An 18,919-nucleotide genomic window follows, 5' to 3' on the forward strand; every position below is an offset into this window, starting at 1 on the left:
TCCTGACTTGCCGGAACTCCCAGGTTGGTAATTGGGGAGTAGGAATCGGCATCTTTCTTGAGAAATTCATAGGTTGGTAACTGTGTTATTTCGTCTGTCAAGTGGTTAATCAGGGACATTAAGTTGTACTTGATTTTCTACAAAAGGTAGTTTCTTGATATTGTCATATCTTATATTTACAAGTGGTATGAATGATTAAACAAAGTGATGATCATAACCCCAATTTACAAGTGGTAAAATCAACAAAACTTGTTTTCCGGAAAAACCATTTTGATTAAAACAAACTTAGGTGTTTTGAAATCATAATGGGAAAATAGTTTGTTGTAAGGGGGAGTTCTGATTGTTTAAGCCAAGTGGATGGCGAATTGAAGCAATTCACAACAGTTGTCAATTTACTTGTATAGTTTGTTTTCAAAATTTCTTTAAATGTTTTTGAATTTTAGGGGAGTAAGAAATTTGAGAAAATCCAAAAAGATTAGAAAAATTGAAAAAACCAAAAAGATGATAAAATGAAAAAGAGTTTTGTTGTAAAAAGAGGAAATGATACATCAGTGGACTATCACAACACGCTAAAGAATTGTAAAGTCAAAAATGTGATAAACAATCTCACTGTGGATATGCCAGTAGGTTTTTACACATTTAGTAGATTGTATTCGAGATATAAACTTAAATATCAAACTTACTTCTATCGTGGGGAACATCTCTCGGATATATGGGTAACCCCCGAAATCTTGTTTGAAAGATTTTCTATTTCTGACATACTAGGTCTTTGTGCGTGGTGATATCTGGGGTATTATACCAGGACTTCTGATTTTGCGGAAGCAATAGCCTAGTCCTCGTATAATGCTTTGCAAAAGCTTTAATCTTAAAGCCAGCCCTCAGTACAAAAAATGATGAAACATTGAAAAATGCTAATCATGTGTTGTTGAAGAAAAGATCCCCAAACGGGACACACTCAAAAGTCGAGCCGTCATCTCTCTGCACGAACGGAAGTTCTGACCTGAGCTCTCACGGTTTCGCATTTGCCCGTTTACAGATATCATTAGTGTACATTCACCTGTAAGACTGAATATAGAAGTCTGGATACGGGAGTATATTCTGAGGTGGTACACGCGAATAAGTTTAAGTCATTAAAACACTAATCTAGTATCTCGAAACAGTTGAACTTTGTGTGAAAATTTAAGTGGATCAGTATACTGACAATCTAAGTGAATTGTTTAGAACTTAAAATGTTTAAAGCTTAACGGTGTTAGTGACCTGTCTCAAAAACTGATATGGTCCTCTTACACAAACTCACAGAAATATTGTTTGTAACTTTTTCTTTACTGCATTTCATTAAAACAAAATTCAAAAAAGATTTGAATGTGTTTTAGCATAAACTTTTGAAAAATTCAAAAAGATTTTCGACAACTGATGTTGGAGAGCTGATTTTCAAAATTCCGAGGGCTGAACATGATGAAAATTTCGTGAGGGGGAGTTTGTGTATAATGAAAACAGAGTTTGAGTGTTTGGCCTACAAGTGGTCATCAGAAGTTTTAAATGATAAATCATCCTATTCTTCATGTAGTATATAAATTTCTCAAATTTTAAGTTTTGTGAAATTTATTGTGAGGTAGAGTTATGTGCAGATTTGAAGGATGAAAATAGCCAGGTTTCGATACCTGAGGATCCTGAAGAGTGAAAGCCAGGTCATGATTCTTGAACAAGAGCCATGTTTCTGATCCTGAAAACTAAAAATCAACATCCGAGGGGAGGTTATCTGTTGGTGCTGATGAAAAGAGAAGAGAGATTTGAAGATGTTTTACACTGTCAGATACTTCAGAAAGAGAGTAATGACTGATAAAGACTGAAGACGTTGAAGACTCGACACTTAAGACACGTCAACATCCGAGGGGGAGTCTGTTGGTGCATACGTCTGTCGACTTCGTCTTGTATCGAGTCTTGTATGTTTGTAGTTAGATCAGGGCACGTAAATCAAGAAATCATGTAATTTCGCATGAAGTAGGTAATTTCGCTTGAAATAAACATGTATAATTCCACACGAAATTACCATGTAATTTCATGCGAAATTATAATTTCATGTGAGATGATTTCGTTTGAGCCAGTTCAAGAGAAATTAGGAAGCCTATAAATAGAGGGTCTGTAATTTCGTTTGAGTAATTCGTGTATGTGTGATTCCGGAGCCGAAGTGCTGCCGAAGTGTCGTTTCACTGTAAAACTTTGTCAAATCAATCAGAAAGACAGTTAAAGTGAATATCTAGTTGAATCCAACTCGATATGTCTGTTTCCGCCTTTCATATTGAGTAGAATGCCTCTGAACGACTCGTTTCGGTCGGTAAAATGATCCTACACTCATTTTGCACACAGACCTACTCAACATTCATGTCCATATGTGAATGGCCCTTCTCAATATCACATGCCACATGTTAATATGTCATAAGCACATGTCCAATCACCTTCACTTGCACAAACTCAATTCCAGGCTCATATACCAATAGTTTCTCACACTACTGGTTCCCTTACACTTGAAACTACTCAGTAAAGCTTTTTCACTCAAAGCTTTGTAGATTGGAGTCTACCTGAAGATTTGAGTAATTGTGATGAACATTTTAGCATGATTGCACTTGACCAAGGTCACAAGAATCTTGCACTAGTTGCCCTATAAGCCTTAAGTGATACTTCAGATCAAAGCACTGGTGAAACTACTAGATTATGCATTATTCCACATGCTGGATCAAGAATTACTGACCCTCTCGGAATGTTGATATATCCCTAGAAAAATTATCAGAACTTCTGAAAAGTGCATTCAAGCATTTGGTGATATCAAAGCAGTGAATATCATGCTTCTTGAAAAATATAAAAATTCTGAGAAACTTCTAGCACAAACCATTAGAACTCACAAACAAATTTTGAAAGAAAAAGGTTAAATCATTTCTGATTTAAAACATGAAGCCTCAAATCACTCTGCACAATTTAAATCACTTCTTACAAAATATCAAACATGTCAAAATGAACTTGAATCTACCCAAGTGAATTATAAAAAAATGGGTAGAATCATGTAAAGGATTTGAGATTTTGCTAAATCAATAAACTAGAAGCAATGTGAAATTTGGCTTAGGATACAATAACACAGAAGGACCAAATGACTACACTCCAAAAACTCAAGTTAGTGAAACTGAGCCCAATCTCTCAATTAGAAAAGAAAGTGTAAACACTGATCATGATTCTTCTCAAGTTCTTTGATCAACACAACACCAAATGGTCTGATGATATATGTGTTGATAAGAATTTCAAGCTAATGACCTTTGTAACCTCTAAAGGGAAAACAACACCAATTGCTAACCCTCCGATAGTTTCATCCAAATTTGCTGGCTCCAGCCGAAACTTCAAAGCCAAATCAAAGTCTGGCTCAAAAAGGGGTAAGAACACAAAAGGAACAATGTTTTGCATAGTGTGTGATAAAACTAACCACAACACTAAGGATTGTTACATGGTCTTAGCTTATGAGAAAAGCAAGATACATAATTTGGAATTTTTTAATGAAAAACCAATATTTTATCCATGTAGTGATTCCAGTTACTATGAATCCACAGGTTCTTCTGAAGTCTTTACAACTGTTGAAACTCCTTCACATTGGTCTTGAATCACGGAAAATTTACCAGACCAGTACAGGTGACTGGTGCACCCCCTGCAAATGCCTGGCCAAAACAGAAGAATTCCCATTGTACCCCTAATCAGTATAAGCAAAGGAGGTCTGATCAAAGTGTTGAAATAAATACATTGGCAGAGAACCAAAAAGAACTGATTAGGATGGTACAAAAGTTGTCAATGGGAAAAAAGTAGTGGTTAAAGTAACCAATCAAGTTGTGATGGAACCAAGCCTACAAGATACAAGACATGGGTTCCAAAATCCTACTATTGAATGGTCTTTTCCAAAAAAACAAAAAAAGCTACTGCTTTTTCTTTATTATTGTATAAATTGCACAAAACTACTGGTTTTGTTCAAGCAATTTGCCAAAATCCAGCAGTTCTTAGTGACCGTTATCAAATTCCTATAAATATGATTTCAGATCAATTTGGGATTCTTTTAACCGTTTCAGAATGATCTTGTGATCAACTGCAAACACTATCTCAATTTCACTCACTAAACTTCCACTTTTCAACAATACTTATCATAGAAAACCTTGCTTTCCGACCCACTCACAACATTCTTCCTTATTTAACCAAGGAGAATGATCATCCTCAATTCCACCACATGATCGATCACATTGAAAAATCTTCATTCCATCACGCACTTATAGTTACTCCAACTATCTACAAAACCACTCTGAATGATTTCTAGTCCACAGCTAAGCTAACCCACAATGATAAAGGAAAAGTGCTCGCTCTCAATGCAAAGGTGGGAGACATTATTATTGCAATCACCCCATAATACTTATCAATCTATCTTTAACTGGAGATGTACAAGGGGTTGATAGTTTTTCTAAATGAGACATGCATTTGGAATTTATTAAACATGGGTACTATGGTGAAACCAAGTATGCCACTTATGAGAAGAACAAGTGTGCTCCTGGCTTTAAATATTTATTTCATACCCTCATGCAATGTGATGCAATGCAAATTATGTTTGTTTCCGTGTATAGTTTGCATTATAATTCGAGTCGTTTTGTGTCATTTTATCTATGGTTTTGTATATTATCGAGTCTTGTATGTTTAGCAGGGTTTCGAAGGAGAAAGGAGCTGAAAACGAGTTATTTTGGAAGAAACTAAGCCTCCGGACGAGTCGTATGTGAAACAGGGAATCAAAGGCACAAGAATCAAGGAAAAAGGGTGTAACACTCTAGTTATTATTTTAAAGGTTTTCGTATAAATTACGAATACAAACATGTATTTAGTGTTACGTATCCTTAGGAAATTCTGAGTAAATTAAAACTTTTACAATTCATAAGCTATTTTACGAATGTGATTGGGTTCGTCGTTAAAATTTACAACGAGGCAATGTGCGGAAGCATGAGTCTTTATTGTGTTCGGTTCTTTAGTTTGATCGTCTTCCGGCATCCCATAGTGTACCTACATTTCATAAACATGAAATGCTTAGTCATACAGGGTTTTAAACGTGTCTAAACGGGTCCGAGAAACAATTGATAACAAAACAACAATTTCAACCTGACCTCCACCGTAAATTACGGTGGCACCGTAATTTACGGTGGCCACTGGTTTTACGTACCCCTACCGTAAACCAGTAGGGGGCTACCGTAAGACTTTTCATCTCCACCGTAAATTACGGTGGCACCGTAATTTACGGTGGACTCTGCATCCAGCTTTTCCAATTTGCCGTAATTTTGACCCATTCATGTTTTTATCAAACGAAACATGTTTGTTTGATCCTTATTCTCACGGTAATCATAATTTCAATAATTCCTATCATATTAGGTTCAAGTCACGGGTTCCTTACGTATCTTAAACCCGTTTACGCTCATATGCATATTTTGACCCGTTAAGGGTGTTTATACATATTTTGATCATGAAACGCTCTCATTCATTTCTAGCACTAACATACAACATTTCTTATCGAGTGATCTTCCACCACAAACTTATTTGTGGTGGACTTAAGGGGGAAATCTATATAATCCGAGTTTTTCTCGTCGGATTACTAAATTCACGACAAAGACTCGTATGGAGTCATTTGACCAAAGGTTTACATCCTTTGCGACTTAATACTTATTTCAATTACTTACTTGATCGTAAAACTTGTTTCAAAACTACCTTTAAAGGTTGTTTATTTGAATTAGCCAACTAGGGCGTTTTAGTCAATTTTTGTCATTCTTTTACGACGAAGGACTATTAGTGCTTGTTTGAACCCCAAATCCGACCTTTTAACCATATTCTTGTTTTAGAAACAAATATGTTTCTAAAACACCTTAATCATAACTCAACTTATTCGGTTACCTAAAAGGTAACCGGATATCTTATTTTAACCTCGTCTAACTATTATAAAACTCCAAGCTCTACATGATGAGTTGTATTATTATACATACCTGGCTCGGATCAATATATTGACCCGTTTTAATACATTTCCTTAGTGGCTGCTAAACGATAGCGATGTAAGCATCCATGTGCTATTTATTTCCTAAAATCATGCATCTTGACAACCCATTAGTCGATATCGTCAAAGGGTGATAATTTCACCTTTTGACCCGTTTGGCCGAATTGACCGATTATATTAGCGAGATGATATTTATTACCACCTCGTAAATAAATATATATATATGACTCGCTCCGATTTACACCGTGCGGTCACTTACTTAAAATTCCATTTCTTAACACTTTTTAGCCTACTATGGCTTACGTCATAAATTATCCTTTTTTTTCGTAATACGACAAAAGGATATTATGAAATATATGACTAGTGTAAGATATACTTACCTCGTGTCCGAACTATGCTTTTTCCTTTCCTTCTTGATTCGTTTGACCCGCTCCCTCATCAAGCTTCCACCTAGCTTGTTACGCGTCAAACTATCATCATTGTTTTCAAGGTGGTTAGTTTAATCACAATTTAATACGATTATTCCACCTTACACATTTCATACCAAAGATTACCATTTATCGGATTATAGGTCAGTTTGACTTTTAAAAAGTCAAATGCCCGTTAGTATACTGATTGCATATTCGAGTTCATCAACTAGTTTTAGCTTTCTTTAATTACCCGGTAGGCGTTATCTTTAGACCACCGTTTTAACCAAAGTTCTAACCACGTTCATCATATTTAGAACTCTTTTTAATCACATTTTGTATAATAGCCAAAACATCACAATTAAGTGTTTTAACTACAAAAATTCTAGTTTCGAGCCTTCTTTGAGGCATTTCATCAAACACCTTAAGGGCGGAATTTTACATGTTTATTTATCATGTCTCTAGCTTATCTCTTAGCCCAAAATTTCACATAAATCAACCGTCTTACAAAGTGGTTAACTTCTACAATTTCTGAATTCACTTCAAAATTGTTAATTTACACTAGATTAACAATCTATTTCCTAGTGTTCATCAAATTTAACATAACTCACTAATCACCTACAATGGTGATCATAATTTTCACTAAAAATTCACATGATTTCAGCTTGTGTTTGTCTAGGGTTTGTCCCTAAACACTATAGTAGTTCCTAAGTCATCATAACATACACATGCAACTAGAATCTCAGATTATTCAAAATTCATGAGAATTTCAAGTTGAAAGATTTCTCAAAATTTTACATACCTTGTAATCCCCTTGTGATGAGGATCAGGAATCTATGTTTAGAATTCGATTTGGACTTGAATTGAACCTTCAATTTGCAAGATTTGTTGAGTTCTAGGGTTTTCACCCTCCTGGTCGCTCCTGGAGATCGATCCACACACTTAGTGTGTGTGGTGTGTTATTATTTTTTTTTTATTAAATAAAACTTGTTTCCTTTTTCACGGTTTTGGTCCCTCAAGTTTAGATATTCATAAATGAAACTATAACTCATAGTTTATTATTTAATTACCCATTACTAACTAGGTTAATCTTACCTAGTTAACTTAGTGGGTTCCGGGAGTTAAAAACCCGTTGTATTTTAAGTCCCGTTACTCGGACTTTTACAAATTTCATTTCATTAAAAGCTTTTATTCACTTCTTATTTAATATTAGGATTAATTATTTAAAATCCTAATATTTACCGGGTAAGTTTTACCGCTAACGGTATTTTACCCGTCTTTTAGTGCTAACGGGGTTTGATTACCAAACCCGTTTTCGGGGTGTTACAAGTCTGCCCCCCTTAAAGAGGTTTCGTCCTCGAAACCTTTTCTTACATAATTTATCGAGTTTAACTCCATGCATTTTCTCTCGATAATCAATTAAGCATTTCTCCTATCTTAACCGATTGTTAGTATTACCAGAAAAGTATGGTAATACTCTTTTGGTTATTAATCATCTATGTATCTTACATGACATAATGCGACTGGGAATAACGTAATCTCGTTATTTCCACTAGTTTAATTAACTTAGCGATATTTCTTGCTTTCATATCCTATCGAATTCTTTGTGAATCCGTTACTTTGACCCGTTTAAAGGTCTTTAGTGAAATATTTCACTTTTAGCAACAAATTCTTTTGTTTTCAAATTTATCTATTCGGTTCAGCTATACCGATCCCACCTTTTTCGAGCAAACCAAATTTCTTGACTTGAATTGTTGACCTTAACTGGTCTCACTAACTAGACTTATTTGTCCAGTTCCTTTTTACCGCTTGCTTGGTCATATTGTGATTCTACTTCACATTACATTTCTTGACCGTGATTGTGTTACATCATGTTTAATTTATATCAACTTTTCATTTTTGAGAATATCACCTTTCGAATATATCATCTTGCGCCTATCAGTGTCAAGACTTGTATCTTTCATGCTTACTATTTAAATTCCTATCAGAATTTATGTTTGTAAGAACATTATTTCTTACTAAAACCGAAGTTTTAGTTTTAGGATCTTTTCTTTATCTTGTGTCAATCATCCATACCGGGATATTGACAGTCCGTAATTTAATCCTTTACAGTCTTAGTTTTTATGCGGGGATTCTTAACTGATTTCCTTGCTTTATTCCATCTAACCCGTAGGTTTATCACTTAGCCTTATGGGCTATATTTTTTTTTTTTTGATTAGACATTCACCTCTTTAAGGCGAAGTCCTTATAACTTCTTTCCATTCATGACCCGTGGGTCGTTTTGGCCCCGTAGACCTTTTGCTCTAATTAATACCTCGTAGGTTATGATGATCCCGTAGATCATCTTTTATTCGAGTCTTCCTTCAAATGTGTATACATTTATATACGCATACGGCGTTAAGGCACCATGTTTTTGCTTAACATCATTTATTATCGTTTTGATATTATCTTTGACCTTGACCGTAGTCTAAGGCTACATTCGTTTCTTTTCGGGCACATTTTCCGACTTTATGATTTCTCACGTCATTTATGCGTCGGTTTATCTTATGCTCACCATTATCCAGTTTACATACATTCGTGTTTGATTATGTCCCATTGCCGGGCTCATTATTCTCTTGCATTTAACACTACCTTTATCTGGCTAGTGCTCATTTGTGCCATTCGGCGTTATATTGTATTCAACATGTTTGACCTATTAATGTGAAATCCATCACTTATAAACAATCAACTTTATTCTTTATTCGACCCATTCGACTTCGAATAGTTGAACATATTTACTCACAATTTCTATATACGAGATTTTATAGTCATAACTCGTAATCCACGTTACTTTGATCTTTCAACCCGCGTTCACGTCTCTTGGTTTACGCATGTGTTTAATTCTTACCCATCCACCGGGTGTTTTACCAAAATTGTTATTATTGCAACCCTCCCGGTATGCATTAAGACCTCGCCTCAGTTTTTATATTCTGACTTTATCTTTAAGTTCGACGTTTTACAAAAATGGCCCGTTAAGGAACATATTTGCATTTTCCGGGTTCGAGTGTAAGTACACCCCCTCCCAATGCATATCTAACTCATCTTACATGTTTACATTCTCCAGGTTCGAGTGTAAGTATCACTCCCTCCCAATATTTGTCTAAATCATTTTACATGCTTGATGTTTTCTGGGTTCGAGTGTAAGTACACTCCCTCCCAATACTTGTCTAAATCATTTTACATGCTTGATGTTTTCTGGGTTCGAGTGTAAGTACACTCCCTCCCAATACTTGTCTAAATCATTTTACATGCTTGATGTTTTCTGGGTTCGAGTGTAAGTACACTCCCTCCCAATACTTGTCTAAATCATTTTACATGCTTGATGTTTTCTGGGTTCGAGTGTAAGTACACTCCCTCCCAATACTTGTCTATATCATTTTTACGTGCTTGTTTGTCCCTTCACCCGGGCTCATTATCCTAATGTAATACGCTCCCGTCACTTGGTTGTGCGTTTACATTATTATCAAATATTTTGCTTATCTGATTCATTTGGGTACTTTTCAATTAGTCCCATTCACCCTGCCCTTACTACATCGGGTGTAAACGTGTCCGCCATAAGAAGTTCATGGTATCATATGCCGCTACTTACTTGGCCAGAGTAAGCGATTAACACATGACACGCATGACCTTTTTACAGTTTTCACATCACGCCCTATGTAAGTAATACCTCTATCTGTTTTTCTTGGAAACAATATCCCGGATAGGTTTTCTATTCAGGTCTTTCCAAGTTTTCAATCTACATATGCAACTTTCAATCTCTACATATCTGTTGCATATTACTATTAATGCAATGATTTAAAACGTGCACCTGATAATGCTTGCCCTAACGGGCTTCTCTTGCCATTAGCCTTGTTCGCGGTCGTTACGCGATTTAGTCCTTGATGGGCATGTTCCTCTTGTCATGCCTCGGACTGTTCCTCTATCACATCTTGCATTTGTTTAACCTTTGCCATCTTTAAATGTAAGTGTCCTTCAATCAAGACATTCACAAAGTTAGTAATGTCAACTTTACTAAATGCCCGTATCATAGTACAAGGCTTTTGTACTATATGTGTCAACGCACGAAATGTTGTTAACCATATCTATCATTTAATTTGGGGTAACGTGTATTTCACAATAACCCTATGTGTTGTTTACAACACTTTAATACGCTAAACGATTAACATACATACACTTACCGGATTTGCGATCAAGCCTCGAACCGAACACACCTTACTCTTTAACCATGAGCTCTGATTACCAACTTGTAACACTCTAGTTATTATTTTAAAGGTTTTCGTATAAATTACGAATACAAACATGTATTTAGTGTTACGTATCCTTAGGAAATTCTGAGTAAATTAAGACTTTTACAATTCATAAGCTATTTTACGAATGTGATTGGGTTCGTCGTTAAAATTTACAACGAGGCAATGTGCGGAAGCATGAGTCTTTATTGTGTTCGGTTCTTTAGTTTGATCGTCTTCCGGCATCCCATAGTGTACCTACATTTCATAAACATGAAATGCTTAGTCATACAGGGTTTTAAACGTGTCTAAACGGGTCCGAGAAACAACTGATAACAAAACAACAATTTCAACCTGACCTCCACCGTAAATTACGGTGGCACCGTAATTTACGGTGGCCACTGGTTTTACGTACCCCTACCGTAAACCAGTAGGGGGCTACCGTAAGACTTTTCATCTCCACCGTAAATTACGGTGGCACCGTAATTTACGGTGGACTCTGCATCCAGCTTTTCCAATTTGCCGTAATTTTGACCCATTCATGTTTTTATCAAACGAAACATGTTTGTTTGATCCTTATTCTCACGGTAATCATAATTTCAATAATTCCTATCATATTAGGTTCAAGTCACGGGTTCCTTACGTATCTTAAACCCGTTTACGCTCATATGCATATTTTGACCCGTTAAGGGTGTTTATACATATTTTGATCATGAAACGCTCTCATTCATTTCTAGCACTAACATACAACATTTCTTATCGAGTGATCTTCCACCACAAACTTATTTGTGGTGGACTTAAGGGGGAAATCTATATAATCCGAGTTTTTCTCGTCGGATTACTAAATTCACGACAAAGACTCGTATGGAGTCATTTGACCAAAGGTTTACATCCTTTGCGACTTAATACTTATTTCAATTACTTACTTGATCGTAAAACTTGTTTCAAAACTGTAACACCCCGTGTTTTCCAAAGTCAAGGTCAAAGTCAAGTGTTGACTGTTATTGGAATTAAAGATTAATAAAGATTAATTTCATTTTAGTTTCATTTTGATTTTCGTATTATTTGGAGTAAGTGTTGTATAATCAAACTAACCGGCCGATAATCGAACTGTGAATCAACGACCGACTGTGAATGATAGGAAGTAACAACGCAATAAAGCTAGTCAATCAATAATCAAGCTAATCAAATCAATCATCAAACTCAAGTGTGGGGATTTTAGTACTTTTATACGTGTGTGTGTGCCTTATGTGTTACTTGTGCATGTTTACTTTTATGTTAAAGTGTGTGGTGAATCAATCAAAATCAATCAAGACTCAAAGGTGAATCAAACTCAATCGAAATCGAATCCAAATCGTGGTGTAAGGATGCTTGTATGTTAGATATAGTAGTTGGAACTAAAAGTAATTTGATTAGGAATTCTACCATTCTCAAATCATCGTTCATCGAAGTCGAAATATCGAAAATCGTCGCAAAACACTCAAGACTAGGCAAGCCGTTCGAACAGGGCAACCTGATCGAACAGGCTAGCCGATCGAACAGGGCAACCTGATCGAACAGGCTAGCCGATCGAACAGGCTGTTCGATCGGACAGCTGCTCGATCAGGAATGCTGTTCGATCAGCTGACCCTTTCCTCTTTTGGAAGCCTATAAATAGGGCTGTCTTTGTCAACCTTTCCACTTTTGGAAAAGCTCTGACCGACCAGCCTCTTCTTCTCACTAAATCTCAGATTTCTCTCAAACCGGTAAGTATTTCACTCTAATCCTTGTACGTTTTTGTTCATTAATCGATTCTCCATCTTTCTATCTTTCAAAATCTGAATTTCATCCATGAAATCACCAAGATCTAGGTGTTCATGAGTGATGTCATCATGGTGTTCTTGGTGTTCATCAAGAACTTCATGTTCTTGACTTCATTCAACCATGAATAAGCTAGATCTAACCGATTTCCACATAAATAACCTAAAATCTTCCAAAGATCTTAACATTTCACGATGGGAAAGGATTGGAAGATGGGTTTTCATCTATCTTTCAACTCTTTTACACTCAAACCGGTGAAAACGAAGCTCGAACCGATTTATAAACCATCTAAACAAACACATGGTTCAAGATTCGGGTTCTACCGAGAGATATACCGATTCCGGGTTAAACGTTAGACTTGGGTTCCAAACCGTCTCTGACCGAGTTTGGGTGATTCCTGCTTAAGTCAGTAGGCTAAATGGGGACTTCAGTTTTGTGGTTCAACTCGTAGTCAAAATATCTCTAAAACATCAACAATTAACGGGAATAACCAAGTGTTAGGTGAAAAGTTAACCGAATCGAGAAGCTGGCCGAACGGCTAGGCTGTTCGATCGAACAGCCCAACCGAACGACTATGCCAGCCGATCGGCTAGGCTAACCGATCGACTAGCACTTAGGCCCCCAAACTCACAAGGTGTAATATTGACGAGGTACTGTTCGATCGACTACGCTACTCGATTGTAATCATTACTGCTCGAATCATGAAATACTACACTTAAACACTTAGACTCTTGAAACAATGGAATGTCACCCGATCGAGCATGCTAACCGATCGAGTGACATCTTGCCCAGTCTGCAATGCTAGCCGATCGGTTGGGCTAACCGATCGAACAGTTGTTCGATCGACCAACCTGAAGGGTAGTACAAACCCTCATACACAAACACATCCTTCACATCAAAGGAAGAAACAATCCACTTGAAGGAACCAGCCGACCGAGCCAGCCAGCCGATCGAATGGATGTTCGAACGGACTTTCAAACCAATCGAACAGCCCACTCGATCGAACAACTGTCCGATCGATTGGTCTATCCGATCCAATTTCCTCTGTTTACTTTTCCGCGTTACTCATCGTTGTGTTATCGAACTATTCAGGCTAACCTATTCTCAGTGCTCCCTTCAATCCACAATCAACCACTGTGAGTATACTCGATCCCTTTTTGCTTTCAGCACTTTTGGGTGTTACATACGTAATCTATCAAGTTCACAAACAACACAAACTATTTGAACGCTAACCTACCTGCATGTAATACTTGTCTAAATGATTGCTGTTTATTATGTTACACGTGGAGTGCTATCTACCTGCTTTAGCAACATAGTACTATAGTTTGGACTCAGCACCCGTTCACACGGGGGTTGCTAAGGACAATTACCTGCATGGATTACGGTGGTAATCATGTATTGCGAACTGTCTCGGACAGTCAACTCGAAGTCATTGGTATTGATGGTCCCAAGTTGATAATTTACATGCATCGTTTGCCCTTGTGTACGTGCTTGGTTATGCGTAAACTATTCGAACTCTATATGCTATATCAAACTTGTGTACTCACCTTTACATCATATGTATTGACTTTTATTTTAACGTATGTGACAGGTGTTTAAGCTACTAACGTGCTAGGGAAGCGAGGCAATAATAAACTTCTAGGAGCCTGTGTCCTTAGGACAGTGTCCACGTACCTGTTCCAGGGCCATAATTATCTGTAGATCTTGCACTGGCACCTGTAGTCAGTAAGATCCACAGTGGTCGTCTAGAGGTCTTAAAACAATATTTACTTTTGGTTTGTAATAATTAAGAATTTGAGTTGTCGGAACAGTTCCCATATTGTTTAGTTGATTTCTATGATAACTTGTTATTATTTGGAACACGGTATGGGACGTGTTATATAACTAAATTGTATGATAGTTGTTGTGGAAACTTCTGAACAATCTGTTTCGCTCAGTGCCGCGCCCCGATGATTCCGCCATCGGTTGGGGTGTGACAGATTGGTATCAGAGCCATAACTATAGGGAATTAGGTTAGACACGATCTAGTCCGGATCGCTGTCTTAGAGACCTAGACTATAGTTAGGAACCAAGAGACCCAGTTTATGTGTTCATTTTATGATTCTATCATTACATCCGAACTCCGAGCCAAATTTCATAATTTGGACGGGATTAGGAGTGAAATCCGCAAATTCCTGCCTAAATTACAAAATTTTGCCAATTATTTTGTACGATTTTCTAAACGGGGGAGAATTATACCAAATCAGGGCTGAAACCCTTAATTTGATGGAAACTTTCCTCTGAATTTTCTTAAAACAAGGAAGAAATTGCTAAGCTAGGGGTGAAACCCTAACCTTGGCAGTTTTTCCAACATTATTTCATCTCGCCAAGGCAATTGACGGACTCCAACGACCTGAACTCACGAGTATGGCCTAGAATGCGCATGCATGATGCCCAAGAATCGAGGCAGAAACATGTCCCCTAGAGTCGAAAGTGACGACAAGTCAACTGTGAATAGTTAAATTGCCATGGTTAGTCAAAGTCTAGTAGCCGCAGACAATCCATTTTCCGATTATGAGTGTTGCCTTGTTGATTTTATATGATTTACCTGTTTACGTGTTTTTAAGATTTGTTGGTTACTCCATTTGTTATCAATCTGCGTGACTTTTGTTGTTATCCTATCTCGATTCAAACCCTTGTTGATGTGATCCGAACGAAACCAGTGTGCTAGGCTACGCTATACGACTAAGTTAGACGATACGATGTGATGCTATCCGATACGCAAAACAAACGACACTCGACATGTGGATATAGGTTTCTGTTTTCTGACTGCTTCTGTGATAAAATTTCGTACGTGTTTAGGAAATTAAGTGCTCTATTTGCTTAGTTGCTTATGTGCTCTAATTGCCCCTGTGATATTGTGCTTATGTGTTTGTATGTGTTATGTAACGTGAAATGCGACGTGATTCTAAGCTTTAGTAAACTAAGACGTGCGAGACTCGAATTCTTGTGTGTTGAGCCCTATGGCGATGTCTATTGCAGACCATGTCGTCATCATCAAGGCCTCGTCTACGTCTTACTCGTCGGGAGAAGAGAGATCGTCGTCTTGCTGCTATCCTCTCTAAAACAGTAGCGAAGGCTGTGAGTGAAGTATTCGAGAACGCAAGCAAGTCATCTGAGGAATCCCGAACCCTCACGCCCAAAGACTCCAACAAGGCTACTTTTAGCTTCAAACAATTCAAGGCATGTGGGCCAAAAGAGTTTACCGGTGAAGATGGCCCTACGGCTCTGTTTCATTGGTTTGACTCGGTAGAAGTCACCCTTCGTCAAAGCGGATGCCCAGATCACCTCCGTACTCTCAATGCTACCGGTGTCTTCCAGTCGCGAGCTTTGGACTGGTGGACCGCAGAAAGGAACAAGCGCGGGAACGACGCTGCATACGAGCTGACGTGGAAGGAATTGAAAGCGATCATGATGGACGAGTTCTGTCCTCCCCACGAACGCCAAAAGTTGGAGGATGAGTTCTGGGGTATCAAGCAAAAGGAGGGAGACAATGCTGGTCTCACTGCTCGTTTCAAGCAATTGAGTATCATATGTCCCGACCAGGTCAAGACTTCTGACATGACCATCAAGAAATACATCCGTGCTCTTCCGGATTGTGTCGCAGATTTTGTTCACGCCTCCAAGCCCGCAACGATTGAGGAAACCTACCTGCTCGCCGCTGAGATTAATGACAAGCGGGTGAAGGCTGGTTTCTGGGATAAACAAACCAAGTCTCTGCATCAAGTCACCGCAGCATCAACCGATAACACCACTACTCAAGCCTCCAAGTCTTCGAGAAGAAGAAAGAAGAACAAAAGTTGCGCTGCCGCAACCAATGCTGCTCCTCTTCAGTCAGTACCGCCACAACAGCAGCAACCACAGCGCACTGCGCCAGTGATCAATGCGCCGCCGGCGAAGCGTGCGTACACCGGCCCCCACCCACTCTGTGCTACATGTTCTTATCATCACCCGGTGGGTGTGGCCTGCCGATTCTGTGCCCACTGCAACGTTTACGGGCATTTCACTGCAAGTTGCCGCTATGGTCCCCGTCAAGCTCAAGCTCAAGCCGCTGTTAACCAGGCTCTACTCCCAGCTCCTCAAGCTCCTCAAGCTGCACAGGCCCCGGCAAACAATGTTCGGACCTGCTTTGCATGTGGTGACCCTAACCACTTCGCGAACCGGTGCCCGAACAGGGTGGTGAAACAAGAAGCCCAACAACCCCAGCAACAACAACAACAGCCTCAACAACAAGCCGCTCACGCCAGAACTTTCAACATCAATGCACGCCAGGCTCAAGCTGATAACAACGTGGTCAATGGTACGTTCCTTGTGAATGGTATATATGCATCATGTTTGTTTGATACTGGAGCCGATAACTGCTTTGTGTCCTTTGAATTCGAGAAACTTCTTAGACGTAAGCACTCTTATCTTTCGACACCCTTCGAAGTAGAAGTCGCTACCGGAAGAACCATTGCTGTCAATTCTGTGCTCCGTGATTGTACTCTCGAGCTCAACAATCATATATTCCCGATTAATCTCATTCCAATGCAACTCGGAAGTTTCGATGTCATAGTAGGCATGGACTTTCTTCGTGAAAACCGTGCTGAAGTTGTGTGTTCCGACAAGATGATTCGTTTTGTGCTAGCTAGTGGGGATACTCTATGTGTTTATGGTGAAACTACTGCAAAAGATCTCAAGCTCATGTCCTGTCTTCAAGCTCGCAAATATCTCCGCAAGGAATATCGAGCCTTCTTGGCCAACATTGTTGTAGCAGAGACGGACAAGAAAAAGAAAGTTGAAGTCAATAATGTTCCTGTTGTCCGAGAATTTCCTCAGGTGTTCCCTGATGATCTTCCTGGATTACCTCCAAGTCGTGATATCGACTTTCGAATCGACCTTATTCCAGGAGCCAACCCAGTGGCCAAGGCTCCGTATCGACTCGCTCCATCTGAGATGCGAGAACTCTCAAACCAACTCCAAGAGTTACTTGAAAAAGGCTTCATTCGCCCGAGCACTTCTCCATGGGGCGCACCAGTCCTTTTCGTCAAAAAGAAGGACGGGTCGTTTCGAATGTGCATCGATTACCGGGAATTGAACAAGCTGACCATCAAGAACCGATACCCCTTACCAAGAATCGATTATCTGTTTGACCAACTACAAGGTGCTCAGTGTTTCTCCAAGATTGATCTACGTTCAGGCTATCATCAGTTGCGGATTCAAGAGGAAGATATACCCAAAACCGCCTTTCGAACCCGATACGGCCACTACGAATTTGTTGTCATGCCTTTTGGTCTGACCAACGCACCCGCGGTCTTCATGGATCTGATGAATCGCGTGTGTAAACCGTTCTTAGACCGTTTCGTCATTGTATTTATCGACGATGTCCTGATCTATTCCAGATCGAGGGCCGAACATGCGCAGCATTTGCGATTGGTTCTCGAATTGCTTCAGGGAAACCAACTCTACGCCAAATTCTCCAAGTGTGAGTTCTGGTTAGAGGAGGTTCAATTTCTGGGTCACATTGTGAATAGTCGGGGTATACACGTTGATCCTGCAAAGATTGAGGCAGTCAAGGGATGGGTTACGCCAAAGAATCCGTCAGAAGTTCGCTCTTTTCTCGGACTAGCTGGTTACTACCGGCGATTCATCGAAGGATTCTCAAAGATTGCTGTACCGCTTACCTCCCTTACTCATAAAGACAAGCCTTTTGTGTGGGGAACCGCGCAAGAGACTGCTTTCCAAACCCTCAAACACATGCTGTGCCATGCACCAGTTCTTACACTGCCGGACGGAAGCGATGACTTCGTTGTCTATTGTGATGCTTCAAACCTTGGACTTGGATGTGTTCTCATGCAACGAGACAAGGTTATAGCTTACGCATCTCGACAGCTCAAAATTCACGAGAAGAACTATACAACCCATGACCTCGAGCTAGGCGCAGTTGTCTTTGCCTTAAAGATTTGGCGACACTACCTGTATGGTACAAAGTGTACGATCTTCACTGATCATAAGAGCCTACAACACATCTTTAACCAGAGAGAACTCAATATGCGTCAACGCCGATGGGTAGAACTTCTCAACGATTACGACTGTGAGATCCGTTATCACCCAGGCAAGGCGAATGTAGTTGCAGACGCCCTCAGCAGAAAGAATTACGTGATAGGTGTTCGAAACATCCAGGCTCAGTATAACCTCGAAGCTCTCATCCGCGAAGCACAACACGCATGCTTTAACGAGCGTACGTTGAAGAAAGAACGAATTTATCACGATGGAACTCAGCTCGTGAGCAAAGCCAATGGGATATTCTATTATCTGGACCGAATCTGGGTTCCGAGGAGGACAGATTTGCGAAAGATTATCATGAACGAAGCCCACAAATC

General features: G+C 39.1%; 1 long non-coding RNA gene across 2 annotated transcripts; it reads right to left on the reverse strand.

The window, feature by feature from the left end:
* Positions 1 to 5,966: 5,966 nt before the first annotated feature.
* LOC110896828 lies at positions 5,967 to 7,592 on the reverse strand. 2 transcript variants are annotated; one of them, XR_004874193.1, is made up of 3 exons: positions 7,256 to 7,592; positions 6,427 to 6,516; positions 5,967 to 6,130 (listed from the first exon to the last, which is right to left on the reverse strand). It is a non-coding gene; the product is annotated as an uncharacterized LOC110896828 (long non-coding RNA). The 2 variants fall into 2 exon arrangements; XR_002568199.2 differs by lacking the exon at positions 5,967 to 6,130 and having other exon boundaries at positions 6,367 to 6,516.
* Between the last annotated feature and the right edge of the window lie 11,327 nt (positions 7,593 to 18,919).

The sequence above is a fragment of the Helianthus annuus genome, chromosome 12, assembly GCF_002127325.2.
Source record: "Helianthus annuus cultivar XRQ/B chromosome 12, HanXRQr2.0-SUNRISE, whole genome shotgun sequence".
NCBI lineage: Eukaryota > Viridiplantae > Streptophyta > Magnoliopsida > Asterales > Asteraceae > Helianthus > Helianthus annuus.